Source organism: Mixophyes fleayi, chromosome 11 (assembly GCF_038048845.1).
Source record: "Mixophyes fleayi isolate aMixFle1 chromosome 11, aMixFle1.hap1, whole genome shotgun sequence".
Classification (NCBI taxonomy): domain Eukaryota; kingdom Metazoa; phylum Chordata; class Amphibia; order Anura; family Limnodynastidae; genus Mixophyes; species Mixophyes fleayi.
The window spans coordinates 96,481,572-96,498,666 of NC_134412.1; the positions used below are offsets into that span (position 1 = coordinate 96,481,572).

The 17,095-nt window shown below is 42.1% G+C and overlaps 1 long non-coding RNA gene across 3 annotated transcripts in view; it reads left to right on the plus strand.

The window, feature by feature from the left end:
- Nucleotides 1-17,095, plus strand: part of LOC142107229 (uncharacterized) — a 341,539-nt gene that overhangs the window by 200,754 nt on the left and 123,690 nt on the right. Inside the window, exon 1 of one of the 3 annotated variants that reach the window (XR_012679910.1) lies at nt 15,034-15,090. The exons of the other annotated variants lie outside the window; for them this stretch is intronic. This is a non-coding gene — a long non-coding RNA (uncharacterized LOC142107229). Of the gene's footprint in view, nt 1-15,033; nt 15,091-17,095 lie in introns of those variants that run through there. 3 annotated transcript variants of the gene reach the window in all.

Sequence of the window (17,095 nt, forward strand, 5' to 3'; positions counted from 1 at the left end):
AGAAGCAATAAGTGGATGTACGTATATTGTAGTTGACGGATTGACTAGCCTGGCTACTGGAGAGTCTTCTTGCCAACGCCGCTATCTCCTTGTGAGCTAGCGGCAGGTGGGCGCTTCTGGAGAAACTGGTCCATCATTGAGAACATTCAGGTCTTTTACTATCTTATGATTATGAGAGAATATGAATAGGAGATCTACAGATCATTCCCTGTAAAGCTCATCTGTCTGCTCAGAAATGTAAGCTCTGTGCCGGTCACCTAAGTGGCCATTGTAGGTCACAGTATGTAAGTGCCCCATGGGCTCCTCTATATCTTACAGGTGCAATATCACGTGTATATTAGTGCATGTTTATGTAAGCTATACATTACCTAATAGATCGCACTTGCTGCATTGTAAAATTAAATCTAATGATTACATCTCTAATGAAATGCGCAGTAACAAAACAAATTATAAATCCGAGTAACTCCTGCAAATAAACGTGCTGAGATGCTGTATAAATATGTATATTATGAATTATTACATGTGAATCCAGGCACTCTCTTGAATTAGTTACAAAAAACAAATTGCATGTTTAGGTTTCAGCTCCCTGGGGCAAATTCATTAGGATCGTACAAATGAATCGCTACACAAACCCAGAAAATGTGTCAGTTTGTGACGTGAGCTACTGCCTGGGCTGTTATATAGTTTTGTAGACATCTGCTTCTCTTTTGTATCATTTAAATAATCCGGGGAAGGGGGGACAGACCAATAAAACACATATTATAATAAGTTTGTCTTAGGTTGTGGGAATCCATCAGAAGTCAATTAATCAATAAACCCATAAAGCTAATTTCCCGCTGGTGTTGAAAGCAAATCATTTTCTTTCTTAGTGACTTAGGGGTTTATTTACTAAACTGTGGTCTTGAAATAGAGAAGATGTTGCCTATAGCAACCAATCAGATTCTAGCTGTCATTTTGTAGAATGTACTAAATAAATGGTAACTAGAATCTGACAAGCTTGTTCACTTTCTAGCTGCATTGATGCACTTCAGGCCTTTCTGACTCCCTCTTCTGCATCTGTGATTCTTATCCCAGTGCATTCTGGGCCTCATTCAAATCGCAACGCAACTTGCGTTTTAAAAAAGGATACGGAACTTGAGCGTTGTTCCATCTGTATTCAAATCCAAGTGGTTCTCAAGATACGTTTAAACTTAAATATGGCTATAAGTAAGCGCTGCCTAAACTTTACTTGCCGTATATAGACAGAACATAGTGCAGGATACGCACATGGATAAGGTCACATCAGAACACATACAAAAATATTCATACAATAAAAAATATGAATTTTACAAATATATTTTGAATACATTAAATATATAAATAAAGATGCTCTTAATGCATACTGTACATACAATGTATTTTTATGGTCTGTCTTACAGTTGTTCTGTGCTGTCAGTCATCACTATCAGTCCGCACTTACAACTGCCCTGTTGCTGGTGCAAATGATACCGCTGAAACAATAAACATGGGACTTGAATCAGCCACAACTGCCCTGGCACCCCCTTACTGTACCTCGCCTATGTCCATCCACCCCTTCCTCCCCAGTACCGCCCTTCATGTCATAGGCAGCTATAAGCATAACTTACGTTCAGATATGAATTGTGTTCATTGGTTTAAACTATTTCACACAAGATACAGCACACAAAGGGACTTCTATCTGAACATGGATCAGACCCTCTGTTTCTAATCTACATATTCCGCCACCACCTACCTAGAATGGAGACCCACAGGCCTGCAGGGGCTTCCTCAAACAGAGTTCAATATACTATCAACCTTGACCAGGAAATCTCATGCTGAAGTAGCCAGCATTATTATCTGGTCAGGTCTTATCCTGTGGTTCATTTTTGGGGAAAAAGAAATACCCCATTCTAAACAGTATTTTTAGTTGGACCATCACTAAGGTATTTGACAAGAACAGTCAGCTGTCTTCTGCATCTGCCAGACTCCTATGGCACGTCACCACAATTGTGGCTCAATATATTGTACAATATAGAATTCTAGCCTCGGATTTGGGCTGGAACAATAAGGTTTTGGTCGCCGTCTTCTGAATATATGAAGGATGAGTTGACATCTCACAACCTTCAAACAACCTTTGATGATTGTCACAACACGCCCCAGGCTGCACTTCAGCACCTCACCCTAGAGACTGCTCTGCCTTCATCTGTTCCTGCCTGCAAGGGGTTAAGTTCTCATCAGTGAATCTGATCAGTTGTGTCTGGTCTTTGTAAGACTGCCTTTCCCTGCAAACTGGGCGAGTTCATCAATTGACAGTGCTGCACGTCTCCCTGTGAAAAGGTATGTGATCTGATCTGATCTTGACTTGTATCCTGGTATTTGACTCCTGCTTCTTCCTACATTTTTCACCTCCTTTTGTGACCCAGACTGTGGTTTCATTAACTTTGCTCCTGCTTACTCCCTGGTATTTGACTTCTGCAAGTATCCTGCATTTCCAAAGTGCATAACTTTCTGTAAATCACCTGCACTGCCAAGTGATCATCTCTCTGCAAGTACCCTGCATTTCTTTACATCCTGTACCTGCAGTCATCCTGTTGTGCCTGGTCTCCAGCATCCCAGATAAACCTGGCTATCCTGACAATCTGTTCCCGTAGTCATCCTGTTGTGTCTGGTCTCTAGTTCCTTAGCTAACCTGGTAATTCTGGGATCCTGTTGCAACTGTTGTTATGGACCAGTATTAGCAGTCTTGCCATTTACTGCATCTTATCTTTACCTGTGCCCTGTGTTTAAAATAAAACCACTTAGTTTCATTTACATTACTTTCCGTGGTCTTCATATTGGGATCACCTTAAATAATAAGATAAAGCTGTGTTTCTGGAACTATTAATGTGATGACAACAGCTACATGTGAACTGTGTCTTATGTACAGACCAAAGCAACAAGTCGAGCCGCTGAGTCCTCATGCAGTGCCAGAGAGACCATACCAGAAGGTAGGCGCAGATTTGTTTGATTGTATTGGAAAAACGCACATTGTCGTGACTGATTATTATTCTAATTACCCTGAGGTGCAGACTCTACCTACAACTACTAGTAAAGCCGTAATCAGTTGCATGAAGTCAATCTTTGCAAGGCATGGTGTTCCTATGGAAGTGTTCACTGACAATGGACCTCAGTTTTCCAGCGCTGAATTTAGACAATTTGCTGAAGAGTGGGAATTTGTCCATGCAACATCGAGTCCCCACTATCCACAGTCAAATGGGTTGGTGGAAAGTTCAGTAAAAACTGTAAAGAGTCTAATGAAAAAAGCACAAGACGGCAAAGAAGATTTCTACAAAAGTCTTTTAATCTACCGCAGTACACCTCTACAGAATGGACTCTCTCCTGCACAAATGGTGATGGGAAGGAGGATTAGAGAAAATCTTCCGATAAGTGATGAACTGCTTAATACGCATAACTCAGCATTGGTGAGACTGAGTAAGGTACGTCAACAGGAGAAACAGAAACTGTACCATGATAGGCGAGCAAAAAGCTTATCTGATCTAAGATCAGGTGACCAAGTCCGTCTCCGAGATCATGAGAAAGGCATTTGGATGCAGAAAGGTATTGTGCAAGCACAAGTAGCACCAAGATCTTATATTTTACGTACAGATCGTGGAACAGAAGTAAGAAGAAATCGGGTCGATTTAAGATCTCAACCCAACCATAGTGATGGCAACACGACTGAAGAATACCCTTCATCTGACATGTATGATGGACTTGATAATGGTGAACAAACCATGATGGAAGAAAGGTCCAACATGGTTGACGAAACACAGACTTTGTGTGAAAGACCCATAAGAGAAATACGCAGACCTGAGAGACTCATTGAAACGTGTTAGATGATGTTCTTAATGTTATATCGTTGAATTGTTATACTGAAGGATACAGGGCTTATCTTTAAAGAAAAGAAGATGTGATGTTATTGCATTAGACATGCTTAATGTTTGTAGACTAAAGATTAAGCTTGAATCTTTAGTGATGGTCCCTAAGACCATGGGGAATGCTGGGAAGTGGGTGTGGGCAGTGTGCAATATACCCGGAGTCTGTAAATGGCTGAATAAAGAGCTCAGCAGTGCCCACCCATGCTTCAGTGTCCTGATGAACTGATTTCCAAGTATATTAACAAAACAATTAATAGCAAGTACTTATATTTTTCAGTGAAGGTAACCTTTTCTACCTCTACTTTCTTGGATTCTTTAACTGCTGGAAATGTTAATGAATACAGCCTGGTCCAGACAATGCTATTGACAGGAGATGCATTCCAGGAGGTTATATTCAGTTTCAGACAGTCCAGCATACAGTACTTTTCAACTGGACATCCTATATTAAGAGCAATATATGTTGTTCATGAAGCCTTTAATGTGCTGCTTATAGGCCTGACCAGGTTTCTGAAATATAATCCAGTTTGTTATCGGAATTCTGGACAAATTCTTTCTAAGGATACTTCTGTTTTACCTCCTGCCTGTAGAGAGTAATTCACAAGACCTCCTTTCGTTGATTTAAATCCTTCAGGATTTCTCAACTCAATGCTGACACGTCCAGAAAACTCAAAGCTGAAATCCTGCTTCCTTATCCACATGATTGTGCCGTCAACCTTTTGCATTGATCCTCTCCCCCCTCTTCTGTTTCTGAAACTAAGACCGTGTCCGAAATATATAATCTGGACAGAGGTGGTATTCGTAATGTCATCTCCCCCGCTGGTGTGGAAGAGACGCCCATAGACACAGGCCCTGTATTGATTATATTTGCTTCATTTAAGATCTGCATATAACCATAATTGTATTATCTTTGAGAGAAATCTTCAGTGTGTGATCACCTTAACTCCCCCTCAAAGAACTACACCCAGGAGACATACAGGGACACAGGGCCTGTATATTACAAGCTACTTGGGTCGGAAATTCAAACACTGTTTTTTTTTTCTGGTGCACATAATGCTTCCATTGTGTATTGTTTGTCTCTTGTGATTTTGTAAGGTGCTGTGTACATTATGCGGTGCCTCATAAATAAATGTATGCATACATAAAGAAAAGCATATGAAAAAGCACACTTGGAAATAGCAAGCCTGTCCAGAGAATTATAGCGCCTGCATTAAGGAGCTAAATTGCGCTGATGCCTCTCTCTGCTAATATATAAAGCTCCATGATGTGTTTGAAGCACTTCCCAGGATTGTATTGTAAATTTGATATGACAGCGAGATTTTACAAGGAGGAAATGGCAACTGCTCCCTATCCTGAGTTTCCTCTCCTGCGCTATTGATTGGCCCTGTCAGTGTGAGAGCAGCCCCAGGCGGTCTCCATGGCAGGTGATTGCTGGACAAGGTAACACAGACAAAGGTAGACAGAAAGAGCTATATATTTCCTGTAAAGGCTTACTTGTGACTAACAGGATCCTAGAACAGAAATGGGAAAAAAACCCTCTTTGTTTTGCAATTTTAAATGCAAAATAAAAATAAAAGGCAAAATAAATCTGATCTCTCTTGTTACTAATAATAAAGTTTCCTTTTATATTTTCATATCAGCAGTCTGTGTTTGTGTTGGGTGATGAGAAAACTTTGATCCACTCTGAGAGAATTACAAAGCCCCCAACACATGAAATGAGCTTTCCCAACGCGTCAGTGTGACGTTAATTTTTACAGCTTAGCCAGCGCACACATTACTGAAATTGCCATAGTCATCATACAATTTATAATTGTCCGATATTATTTTCAAAGAGGAATGTGCATGTCTTGCTTAATAAGCTAAATTTACTTTGTTTCTTACTAAACACCTCAAGGTTCAGAAATACCAATATATTACTGGACAGCATGCAAATTGGAAATAACTTTAGCAATTCATGCTCACTATTTTATCGCCTTTATCCACCGCCGGGACTCATCAAGGGCCAAGGATTTAACGGACCAGGCGTCATTTACTTTTCTGTGTTTGGACAATATTCTCCCTAATTTAATTGGGTAATATTTATTTAATATATGACCCATTCACAAGCAAATCTGTATGGTTGGGTTTTATGCATGACTTGGTAACACATATAGATCCTGCTATTGCCCATACTCCTTGTTGAATAAAGTCATATATGAGGGCTAGAATTAGTACATGTGGGACTAGATCACGTGAGTCTGACAGTAGAATCTGTTTGGTCCCTACGAGTCACTTGTCCACATGTACATGGTAATAAAATATTGACTGGACATAGTTGATTCACAAAATGCACATCCCTATAAATAAGTAACTGTGTTATGGGCGACCCTCTTCCCAAGTCAAAGGCTTTATTCTTCTGGGGAGAGCTGAAGAACCAGCCCCCCGAGCCTTGCTGTGGAGTTGGTTCTGAAGACCCTATCCTCCTAAGGGGCCTTTTGGCTCCGGAGGTTGAGATGTAAAGGGGCCCTCCCTAGCTTCGGTGAAGGAGGACCAGAAGATCTCTTTCTTCTACACCCAATAGTTCATTCACCCAGCCCCACATGTAACAGGATCTGCTTCAGTGCTGTGTTTGTCAGCTGCTATGTCCTTGTTGTCAACGGCCCATTTGCTTCAGTATAAAGGCTTTTAATATTGTAATTGCATTATAATTTGTCTCAGATAATGTCATTTCCCCAACACTTTTCCCAATGCTCCAGCAAATCTGCCAACATGACACAATCTGCTTGGCGGAGCTGCACACATGTACAAGCACTGTGGGAAACATGACACAATCTGCTTGGCGGAGCTGCACACATGTACAAGCACTGTGGGAAACATGACACAAACATATGTCAGTAAAGTTGTATGTGTTCATTCTGGAGGCTGCACTGCTGATCACCCCGGCCTAACGGCACTGTCCGGTCTACAGCACATATGGAGAGGCAAAAGACTCTCTGCGCTTGCTGACAATCCTGGGTGTTTGCTTTCGGTTCTACCCTATTGTTTAATGAGCTGGATTCAGTGATAATTATTGTTCCATCATCCTAAATCTACTCAGATGACATAAGTACTGCACAGTGTGTCATATGCAGGTACGTCAGGAAATAAGCGTTCTCTTCTATGCCAGATTTTCTGACATAGCAATTAGAAGGCAATAATATTCCATCAACAAACTTAACCGTATTTATTGGTGATAGTGAAGTGTCTCATTTCCCTTCCTTCCAAGCTCCACGCTGAGAAACAGATTTATTCTTATCCAATAATGTACAAAACAAAAGTTTAGACTGAGATAATGAATAGATTTCACCTGACAATCCCAGAGAATCTTTCATGAAGTAACAACAGGGGAAAAAATAATGACAGATAATAGTCACAGAATATGTGACTTATTTATAAGTATATTACTGTACTAATGCATATTATTATTTTATTAAAAGGGACCAACCACAATAGTGATATACAGCCTATAAACTATATACATGTATGTGATCTCTTACCCAGAAACCCTTTGTCAGAGCGTTCTAGATAACAGAAATATACAAATGAAATCACTATGAGGAGCACTTCTAAACAGTGTTTTAAAAGGGGGTGATTTTTTAATGATATTTATTATATTTTAGTCATAGCTCTCCAGACTCCAGAAAAAAACCTTATTAAAAAAAACACCACAAGCAGCTTAAATGATCCCTTCCCTGTATGTATAAAAATGCAATCTAGCGAGTTCAAACCCGCCCCATTCCCTGTCTTGTCCTAAAGGTGCTGAATATTCCAGGACAGGTCAGGTGGCTGGATTTTGACCTGGGAATAACGCACTGTGCTACTAGCTGCTACTGTAAGTGGTGTAGATTGTGTGAGAGTCTAGGCTCAGTACTGCATGTAATGACCTCCCTGTCCTTGAGGGAGAAATATACAACAGATTCTAAAGTCATATTCCATATGCACAAATATACTGCAGTGACTGCAGGGGTGAGGAGGTGACGGCAATCGGTCACTATGAAGAATAATGACAGACTAAAAAGTTTATTGGGGACACCTGGAGGTTGGAACTAAATATGGGACTGTAGTGTGCTGATAAGAACGCCTCTGATTAGAATTCCCATATAAGTTTTATATAGTTTATAATACGGATGTGCCCTGGTTCTGTCCCTGCAGCGCCCTCTTGTGTCACATTTAGATATAGAGCCCAGCAAGACTAATTTGGGTTCTCTCATATAAATGTTTCAAACAATGTTTGGTAATAGAACTTAGGTCAACAGATATTCACCTTCGTCCATGCCACAAAAACATCTTCAGAGTATCCCTCACGAGAGAGCTGATGCTTGTTTCTTAATCTGTCTGGCACTTTCTCTACATCCTGCCACTCATATCAACATAATTGGCTGTTACTGCTGAAAACCTCTGCGCTTTCCAAGCCTCTGACCACACTAGACAGCTTGATGAAAAGATCTGCTAGAGAGCCTACAGCTTCCTCTTCCAGTATGGACACAGGAGTATTCTCATAGATAACCCTGAACCCTCCGATATATACAAACATTGTAGCAGGATAAACATTTACTAAAGTGCAAAACTACGACCCATCAACATGTATTTCATTGTGTGAAGGATGCATGGCTAAACATTATTATAAACACAGGATTATGGCATCAATGTGTGTACAAACACCTTCTGTTCTGTAGTGGGTTCTAACATGTGATCAGGAGGGGACGTGTCACTGAGGTATACTTATAAGAGTGTTATATTAGTTGGTTTGGCGTGGAATGTTTAATTTAGACTTTCTTTCTTTTGCATTATATTTACTAATCCTGCGGTATTTAATATTTCCCTGATCTGAATCCTGGTGTGGAGATCCTGAGGTGAGACGTATACAAGAACACAGCCATGACGGTTACACATTCGGCTGATGCAGAGTGGGATGTGTGTCAGTTTGCATACCGCTTTTTGTGTGAAATGGCTCTGCGGATGCCCAGAAAGTGGCTGCACGCATAAGCACCTGTGCAGACTTGTGTGTATCTGGCACTTACGCCCACCTGGAGAGGCGGGGTGGGGAAGAGGCGGGGTGGGGAAGAGGCATGCTGATATTGGCCTTGGTGCGGTAAAGGTGTGTTTACGCAAATGCGGCTAAGGCAGGCCTAGAAACACACATATACGTCTGTTAGGAGGAGTATGCTATAGGGCAGGTGCCAATACTCCCTGGTGATGATGACCAGGCGCATATGCTGCTGATGCAGACTTGAGGAAATAAACTTATTTTCTGTGCTCTTTTTTCGAAAGAATAATTTACTCTCTTTTTGCATTCAACTCTGAATCAGCCCCATTGTGCCCTTTCCCATTCCCCCATTTAGCAAACAGGCAACTCCCACCCGGGAGCCCCCTGTTACCTGGTACACCGTACCTCAGTCCGTCCAGTACTCTGGAAAGATAGTAGTTTATAGCTTTGGGCTACAGTGTTGGTATTGTGAAAATGACCAAGCTGTGTTCAGGTACCCAGGAGGTGGGAACCAAGGGAGGTGGCAGATATTAGTTTGGTGGTAGAGGGGGATTTACAAAAGAAGACAACCCCTTAATTAATTCTCTGGCTAAGAACTTGCCTTTCCTGCACATTCTACATTTGTGGAGGCTGGGTGAAGGATTCCTCATTGTAAGTCTGTCCCCCATAAACTCATCACAAACTTAACATGAGTAGTGAGAATAGTTATTCCTGCTACTCAGTAATGTGAAGGAGGGGGGGAAGGTGTTATTGTTGTAATGTGGGGGCTTTAGCTGATTGCTGTAGTGTGTGTCAGGTGGGGGTATTGATGTAATGTCTGTAAGCAGGGTATTGATGTAATGGGGGTGCTAATAATACAATGTTGTGTGTTGCTTGGGGCAATAGGCCTATTTGTTAAATGTGAATGCTATTGATTTAATATTGCAGCTGGTTGAAGGAGCTAGACTGTTTATCAGTTACTCGGCTTCCCAGGAGGTGGATAGTATCTGAACAGGGCCATGTATCCCAAAATCCGACTAAGCAGCAACTGACTGTAAGATACCAGCAGATAGTGAAAGCTGTAAGTACAGGCAGGAGAGAGACTGTCCACCTACTGTCTGTGGTGGGACTGTTTTAAGCACTCAGGACATTGTCCGGGCTATAGGGAAAGTCCAGAGGAGTGTCCCTCTTCATGCTGGTCTGGCTTAAGGGGAAGCCACAAGCACCTAGCAGTGGTGCCCTGTAGTGCACACATGGCTGCCAGTGTGTTTTAGTTGGAGTGGTTAGACAATGGCCTAACACTGTCTATATAGATGCTGGTTATTGCCATATCCAGCAGCATGGCTGCACCCACTCTGGGGCCAGCCTCCTGTTGATTTGACCCCACCTATTGACAATTTGGTCACACATAACACACAAGGCCACTTCCCGAACGTTCTTCAGGGCGACTTTAAATCCCCATTCCGCCCATGCGTCTGCTTAGCTGTATATCCACATTGTTTTCATTATGAAGTTCATACCGATATTTGCCACTTATTAGTGTCGTTATAAGTGACATAAAAGACGACATTAAGGTATTTCCAAGTATCAGTTACAGACAGAATATCTGGTGCATGCAATTATACACTATTCATTAGTCCTGTGGACTCTGCACCATTGTGCATTCAGATAATGGCTTCTTTGCCGAAATTCAAAAAACCATTAGGTTGATATTAAATTATGAAGCAGTCATTAAGAATGGCAGAGAAGGTATTACATGGCCGAGTGGTTCCAGTTTATTGCAAGACTCCTTTCTAAATAGCGCTGCTATCACTCTAAAATAATAATGGATTATTTTTAAGTATATACAACATTTAGCTGTGTAGTGCTGTTGAAAATGAATCCACTCACAGTTTCGGCTATAAATCTGTAAATTAAATTGCCTGTGTTAGGCTGTGTTCAGATTACCTGACCCACTGGGAATTCCTCAGTGTGGATATATGTAGAGTGTCTGTGTGCACAGCATACCCACAGCAGACCTGATTATTACACGGCATTTTGTAGTGGGCAAACAGGCTGTTGTGGAAACAGCCATGACAGTTTGGGATGGGGTCTGGGCAGATCTGGGTCATGGCCTAATCTGTCCCAGTTTCTAGTTGTGAATGTTGGCAGGTGTAACATAATAACATATTGGTAATATAACACTATTTAGGAGCACATTAGGGATAGGGCAGTGGATTTCAACATCTTTCGGGTCTGGTCATTTTCACTGTATGTCCTACCACAGATTCATGTTCCGTTAAATAGCCTATTGTGCCGTATGGAACAGGCACAAGATACTGAGAAAACTGCTCTCACCTGAGCCGGATCCCAGACACAATAAATATAACTTTATTTTTTCACTATAAAGCCACAAACCCCACAGAACACTAAAACTCAGGGCATCTGTGCAGGGCCGGATTAACCCTAGGGCTAACTGGGCTATAGCCCAGGGGCCTCGGGCATCCAGGGGGCCCTTCAAAGTCACCAACAGCATTATTAATCGGTCCAGGGGCGGGGGCCCCCATCCCGATCAATGCTGCTGAGCACTGTCAGTGCAGTCCTCCGTCCCCGGCGCTCAGTAATCTGCTTACTGAGGAGATCTCGGGAGAGTTCACGAACTCTCACGAGATCTCCTCAGTAAGGAGCTTACAGCGCGCCGCGGAAGGAGGACTGCACTGTCAGGTAATTGCTTGGGGGGTCCTCAGGGGGGGCGGCGGGTGGCTCACATTGAAGGCCTCACGGGGGAATAGAGGCCCCCTTAGCCCAGGGGCCTCCATTCCCTTAATCTGGCCCTGCATCTGTGATTATGTCCAATCTAAGAGAAAGATACCTGGTTATATGAGTCAGCAGTAGATGTAGGATAGTTAGTACGGTTCCATGACATTGCTGCAAACACTAAAGATACTGCATTGCAGACACAAGACATGCAGGGCTTCGCTGCAAACCAGACAGATGCAGGGCTTCACTGCAAACCAGACAGATGCAGGGCTTCACTGCAAACCAGACAGATGCAGGGCTTCACTGCAAACCAGACAGATGCAGGGCTTCGCTGCAAACCAGACAGATGCAGGGCTTCACAGCAAACATTAAAGATCTGCATCTTCACTATACTCAGTATCCCGGTGCCTGCAGTAGGTAATGTCTGCAGTATGCCTGCAGTCAAGCAAAGTTAAATTCCACACTCCGATGCGGTAAATTCCCAACGGTGAGTAGGACACTGGCAAGGGAAGCCCTCGCCTGTGGAGCCAAAATGGGAAATGTTGGCAAATTAAACCTGGACAGTGCATCCACTAAATAATTGTAACCCCGGGAATATGTTGGACCCAAAGAAGGTTACTAAATGTAAGGCCCCAATGCCCAGAGGAGTACGACTACCAGAGGAGCAAAGCCTGTAACACGGCCATATTGTCAAAGCGAAAGACAACATGAGTGTTTGTCAGGTCAAAGCCCCTCAGCTCCACTGCAACCAAAACTGAGAACAACTCCAGAAAAACGAAAGTACATCCCATACCAGGCTGACCTAGTCAGCACACCACCTACCAAGAAAATATCCCTGACACCAAATAAATATGCTAATCACCCTATACACCATATATTGTAATATATCCATTCCTGTGTATGTGTAACTATGTATGTATGAAGCCAAGCAGGACTATCAAAGGGAGATAGAAGCACTTTCCAATGAGTCAAGAAAATACACCTACATAGCTTTCCTGCCTGAAGCTCCCACAAGTGATTGGTCTGTGGCTGCCTGAAGCTCCCACAAGTGATTGGTCTGTGGGTGCTCTCATATTAACCAATAGAAAGAAGCCTATATTTAGCTAATAGTGCAGACTTCTTCTTATTGGTAGAAATACCAGCAGTCATGGACTGATCATTATAGGAGCACCAGGATCATGTGACAAGTTATCTGCAGTGTTTGGACCCCAAATTTACCACTCAAAAAGGAAAATTTGGGCGTTGACCAGACAGATGGTAACCCTAACTATAGAAGACCAATCCTTCCGACACAACTAACTGCAGACGATCGTTCCCAGTCTTCTTATTCCAGTAAGCTTGGCTGAATGAATTCATCCATGTGAAAGGTGTTTTCTTCCCACATGAATTAATTGATGCAGCTGTTACCACAGTAGGAAAACAAGAGACATATCAGAAAACATCATTGTGATCACATGGTGCGTGTTTTATTGGTCAGATATTACATGGGCCGGCATATAACATGCATGTAGTACAGTGGCTGTAGTGACAGCATGACACAGAATAAAAGGAGAAATGTACAAAATATTTTAGACTGAGCCCCCTCCTTGCACACAGTGTAATGTGATCACACCAGATGTATTATATAATAGACTGAGCCCCCTTCTTGCACACAGTGTAATGTGATCACACCAGATGTATTATATAATAGACTGAGCCCCCTCCTTGCACACAGTGTAATGTGCTCACACTAGATGTATTATATAATAGACTGAGCCCCCTCCTTGCACACAGTGTAATGTGATCACACCAGATGTATTATATAATAGACTGAACCCCCTTCTTGCACACAGTGTAATGTGCTCACACCAGATGTATTATATAATAGACTGAGCCCCCTCCTTGCACACAGTGTAATGTGCTCACACCAGATGTATTATATAATAGACTGAGCCCCCTCCTTGCACACAGTGTAATGTGATCACACCAGATGTATTATATAATAGACTGAGCCCCCTCCTTGCACTCAGTGTAATGTGATCACACCAGATGTATTATATAATAGACTGAGCCCCCTCCTTGCACACAGTGTAATGTGATCACACCAGATGTATTATATAATAGACTGAGCCCCCTCCTTGCACAGTGTAATGTGATCACACCAGATGTATTATATAATAGACTGAGCCCCCTCCTTGCACAGTGTAATGTGATCACACCAGATGTATTATATAATAGACTGAGCCCCCTCCTTGCACACAGTGTAATGTGATCACACCAGATGTATTATATAATAGACTGAGCCCCCTCCTTGCACACAGTGTAATGTGATCACACTAGATGTATTATTATAATAGACTGAGCCCCCTCCTTGCACACAGTGTAATGTGATCACACCAGATGTATTATATAATAGACTGAGCCCCCTCCTTGCACACAGTGTAATGTGCTCACACCAGATGTATTATATAATAGACTGAGCCCCCTCCTTGCACACAGTGTAATGTGATCACACTAGATGTATTATATAATAGACTGAGCCCCCTCCTTGCACACAGTGTAATGTGATCACACCAGATGTATTATATAATAGACTGAGCCCCCTCCTTGCACACAGTGTAATGTGCTCACACCAGATGTATTATTATAATAGACTGAGCCCCCTCCTTGCACACAGTGTAATGTGCTCACACCAGATGTATTATATAATAGACTGAGCCCCTTCCTTGCACACAGTGTAATGTGATCACACTAGATGTATTATTATAATAGACTGAGCCCCCTCCTTGCACACAGTGTAATGTGATCACACCAGATGTATTATATAATAGACTGAGCCCCCTCCTTGCACACAGTGTAATGTGATCACACCAGATGTATTATATAATAGACTGAGCCCCCTCCTTGCACACAGTGTAATGTGATCACACCAGATGTATTATATAATAGACTGAGCCCCCTCCTTGCACACAGTGTAATGTGCTCACACCAGATGTATTATATAATAGACTGAGCCCCCTCCTTGCACACAGTGTAATGTGATCACACCAGATGTATTATATAATAGACTGAGCCCCCTCCTTGCACACAGTGTAATGTGCTCACACCAGATGTATTATATAATAGACTGAGCCCCCTCCTTGCACACAGTGTAATGTGATCACACCAGATGTATTATATAATAGACTGAGCCCCCTCCTTGCACACAGTGTAATGTGCTCACACCAGATGTATTAGATAATAGACTGAGCCCCCTCCTTGCACACAGTGTAATGTGCTCACACCAGATGTATTAGATAATAGACTGAGCCCCCTCCTTGCACTCAGTGTAATGTGATCACACCAGAACTCAGATCACCTGTGGGTGTCAGAGAAGTGTCTACAAATGGGGCGGGCTCTGGTCATCTGACTGACAGACACGTCATCCAATCACTGTCCGTGTGAGACGGCTGCTGGGCTCCTGACTGCAGGTTGCAGGTTGCAGGTTGCAGGTTGCAGGTTGCAGGTTGCAGGTTGCAGGTGAGGGGGAGATTATTGGTATTATTGTACTGACGGATGAGGGTTGTGTTGTGGTAAATATACGGTGTAAATAGGTTCTCTGCCTGTAGTCACAGCCTGGCCGGGTATCTTCAGGGCAATGTACAGTAATGAGGAACATTGGACTATTAATCCCTCTCAGGTCACCTAACAAATGTCTCCCAGCTCCAGCTACCCCCTTCCCAGTCATATAGGCTGACATGGCTCCTTTACTGTGATACCAGGTAACATTGTGGAACTACAAGTCCCATCATGTCTTATACTAATACTCCTAGTTCCCCAACAGCTCCCATCACCCTACTTACCAGTCACATTGTGATAATATGGGTGTTTTATCTATGAATGAGACATTTCCCTGTAAAGCTGGTGGTGTATATTGATTAGTGACTTGTTTTCTTGGAGAAGTTCAGCCATTTCCTACACCCACTTATATAAGTACATTGAGAGGATACTTGAGCCCCATGTCTGCAGCATTGTTACTATAGAGGGTCTGCGTCGCTTCTAAACCTGCCTGTGAGGCGGAAGATTAACTCTTTTTAATACTTTATAAATTTGTTTTAAAACTTAAAGCTGGTAATATCTGTATATGTTGTATGGTACTGCTGGTCAACCGCATGAAGTACTGACGCTGCATTGTAGCTTTAACCTCTGATATACCCACACATAAAGTACTGTACGGTGATGCAGCAGGTGTGTATTACATATGTACATAACTGACTGTCTTGGAAATCAGCATATTACTTTGGATGTCTCAACAGCTCTATTTATTAAGAAGCTACTCACTGCATGCTGCCATATTTCCATGAAAATCCGTCTTGCCGCATTCACTAAGATGAATGAATAAATTGCCGTCACAGCAGAGATATGTTTATGCCACAGCAGATTTAAATCAATTTTTTCCTTGTTACACACCTTATAAAATAAAAAATTGGAGAATAGTATTCAACTTTTAATGGCAGACCCCCCCTCATTGTGTGTTGTAGCGCTGTACAGTGTATTGTCCGTTTGTTAGTCTCATCCCTCCTAATGTGACAAGAGGAGAAAATCAGGACATAATTGGACAAACTCCAATGAGACCGCAAATTAATTGGCCGCTCCCTCTGTGGCTCCCCGAAATCTGATCTTTTGGGTGTCATTTATGTGGGTATAGACCATCTTGTACCCACTTTACCAACGACCCCACCGTTTACCCCCATAAAGTCACATACCCATCATATGAAAGGTATATCCCCACCCACCTTTTATATTGTTATTTATGTATATAACATATTCCGCAGCATGTGTCCACACTCTGTAATGGAGGATTATCATAGTATAATGCAGATCTTTATTGTTCGGCGTCTCCACGTTGTTTTCCATTTGATGTTATCATGTTCACATATAAGTTTTATTACTAGTAAATAGGTCTTTATTGCTACTATGTAGTGACTTGTTATTTGGTAACTGTGTAGACAGCATTGTATATAATAATCTTGATACTTACATTTATCTTGTCTCCATGTCGCCAACTTCTCTTGTGTCCAACTATTGTCGTGGCTTTAGTTCTTACATTGTACGGTCTCGTACTACAACAGTTTAGATACGGTTCTAGCACGTTAATATACTAGTGATTTATTTTTTTACTGCGATCATAGGCTTCTTTCATCCAGAATCATCATGTTATAGATTCACTCCCTTTCTTTTGTACAATTATTAGTGGTTATTGGTGATCAATCAAGATATTAATTTTAGCTGGTACCGTTACATATTTATGCATCATCTTTGTATTATTCAGGGGATTATTCTGTACCATACATACATATCGGTAGCTTGGATCTATGCAGCCAACTCCCTCACAAGTCTGCATCTCTCTCTCTTTATTTCACCACAGAACAAGTTTAGTGTCCATCACTTGTGTATTGTCTGACCACAGCGCTTGTCACATCTGCCTAAACCATTCTGAAAT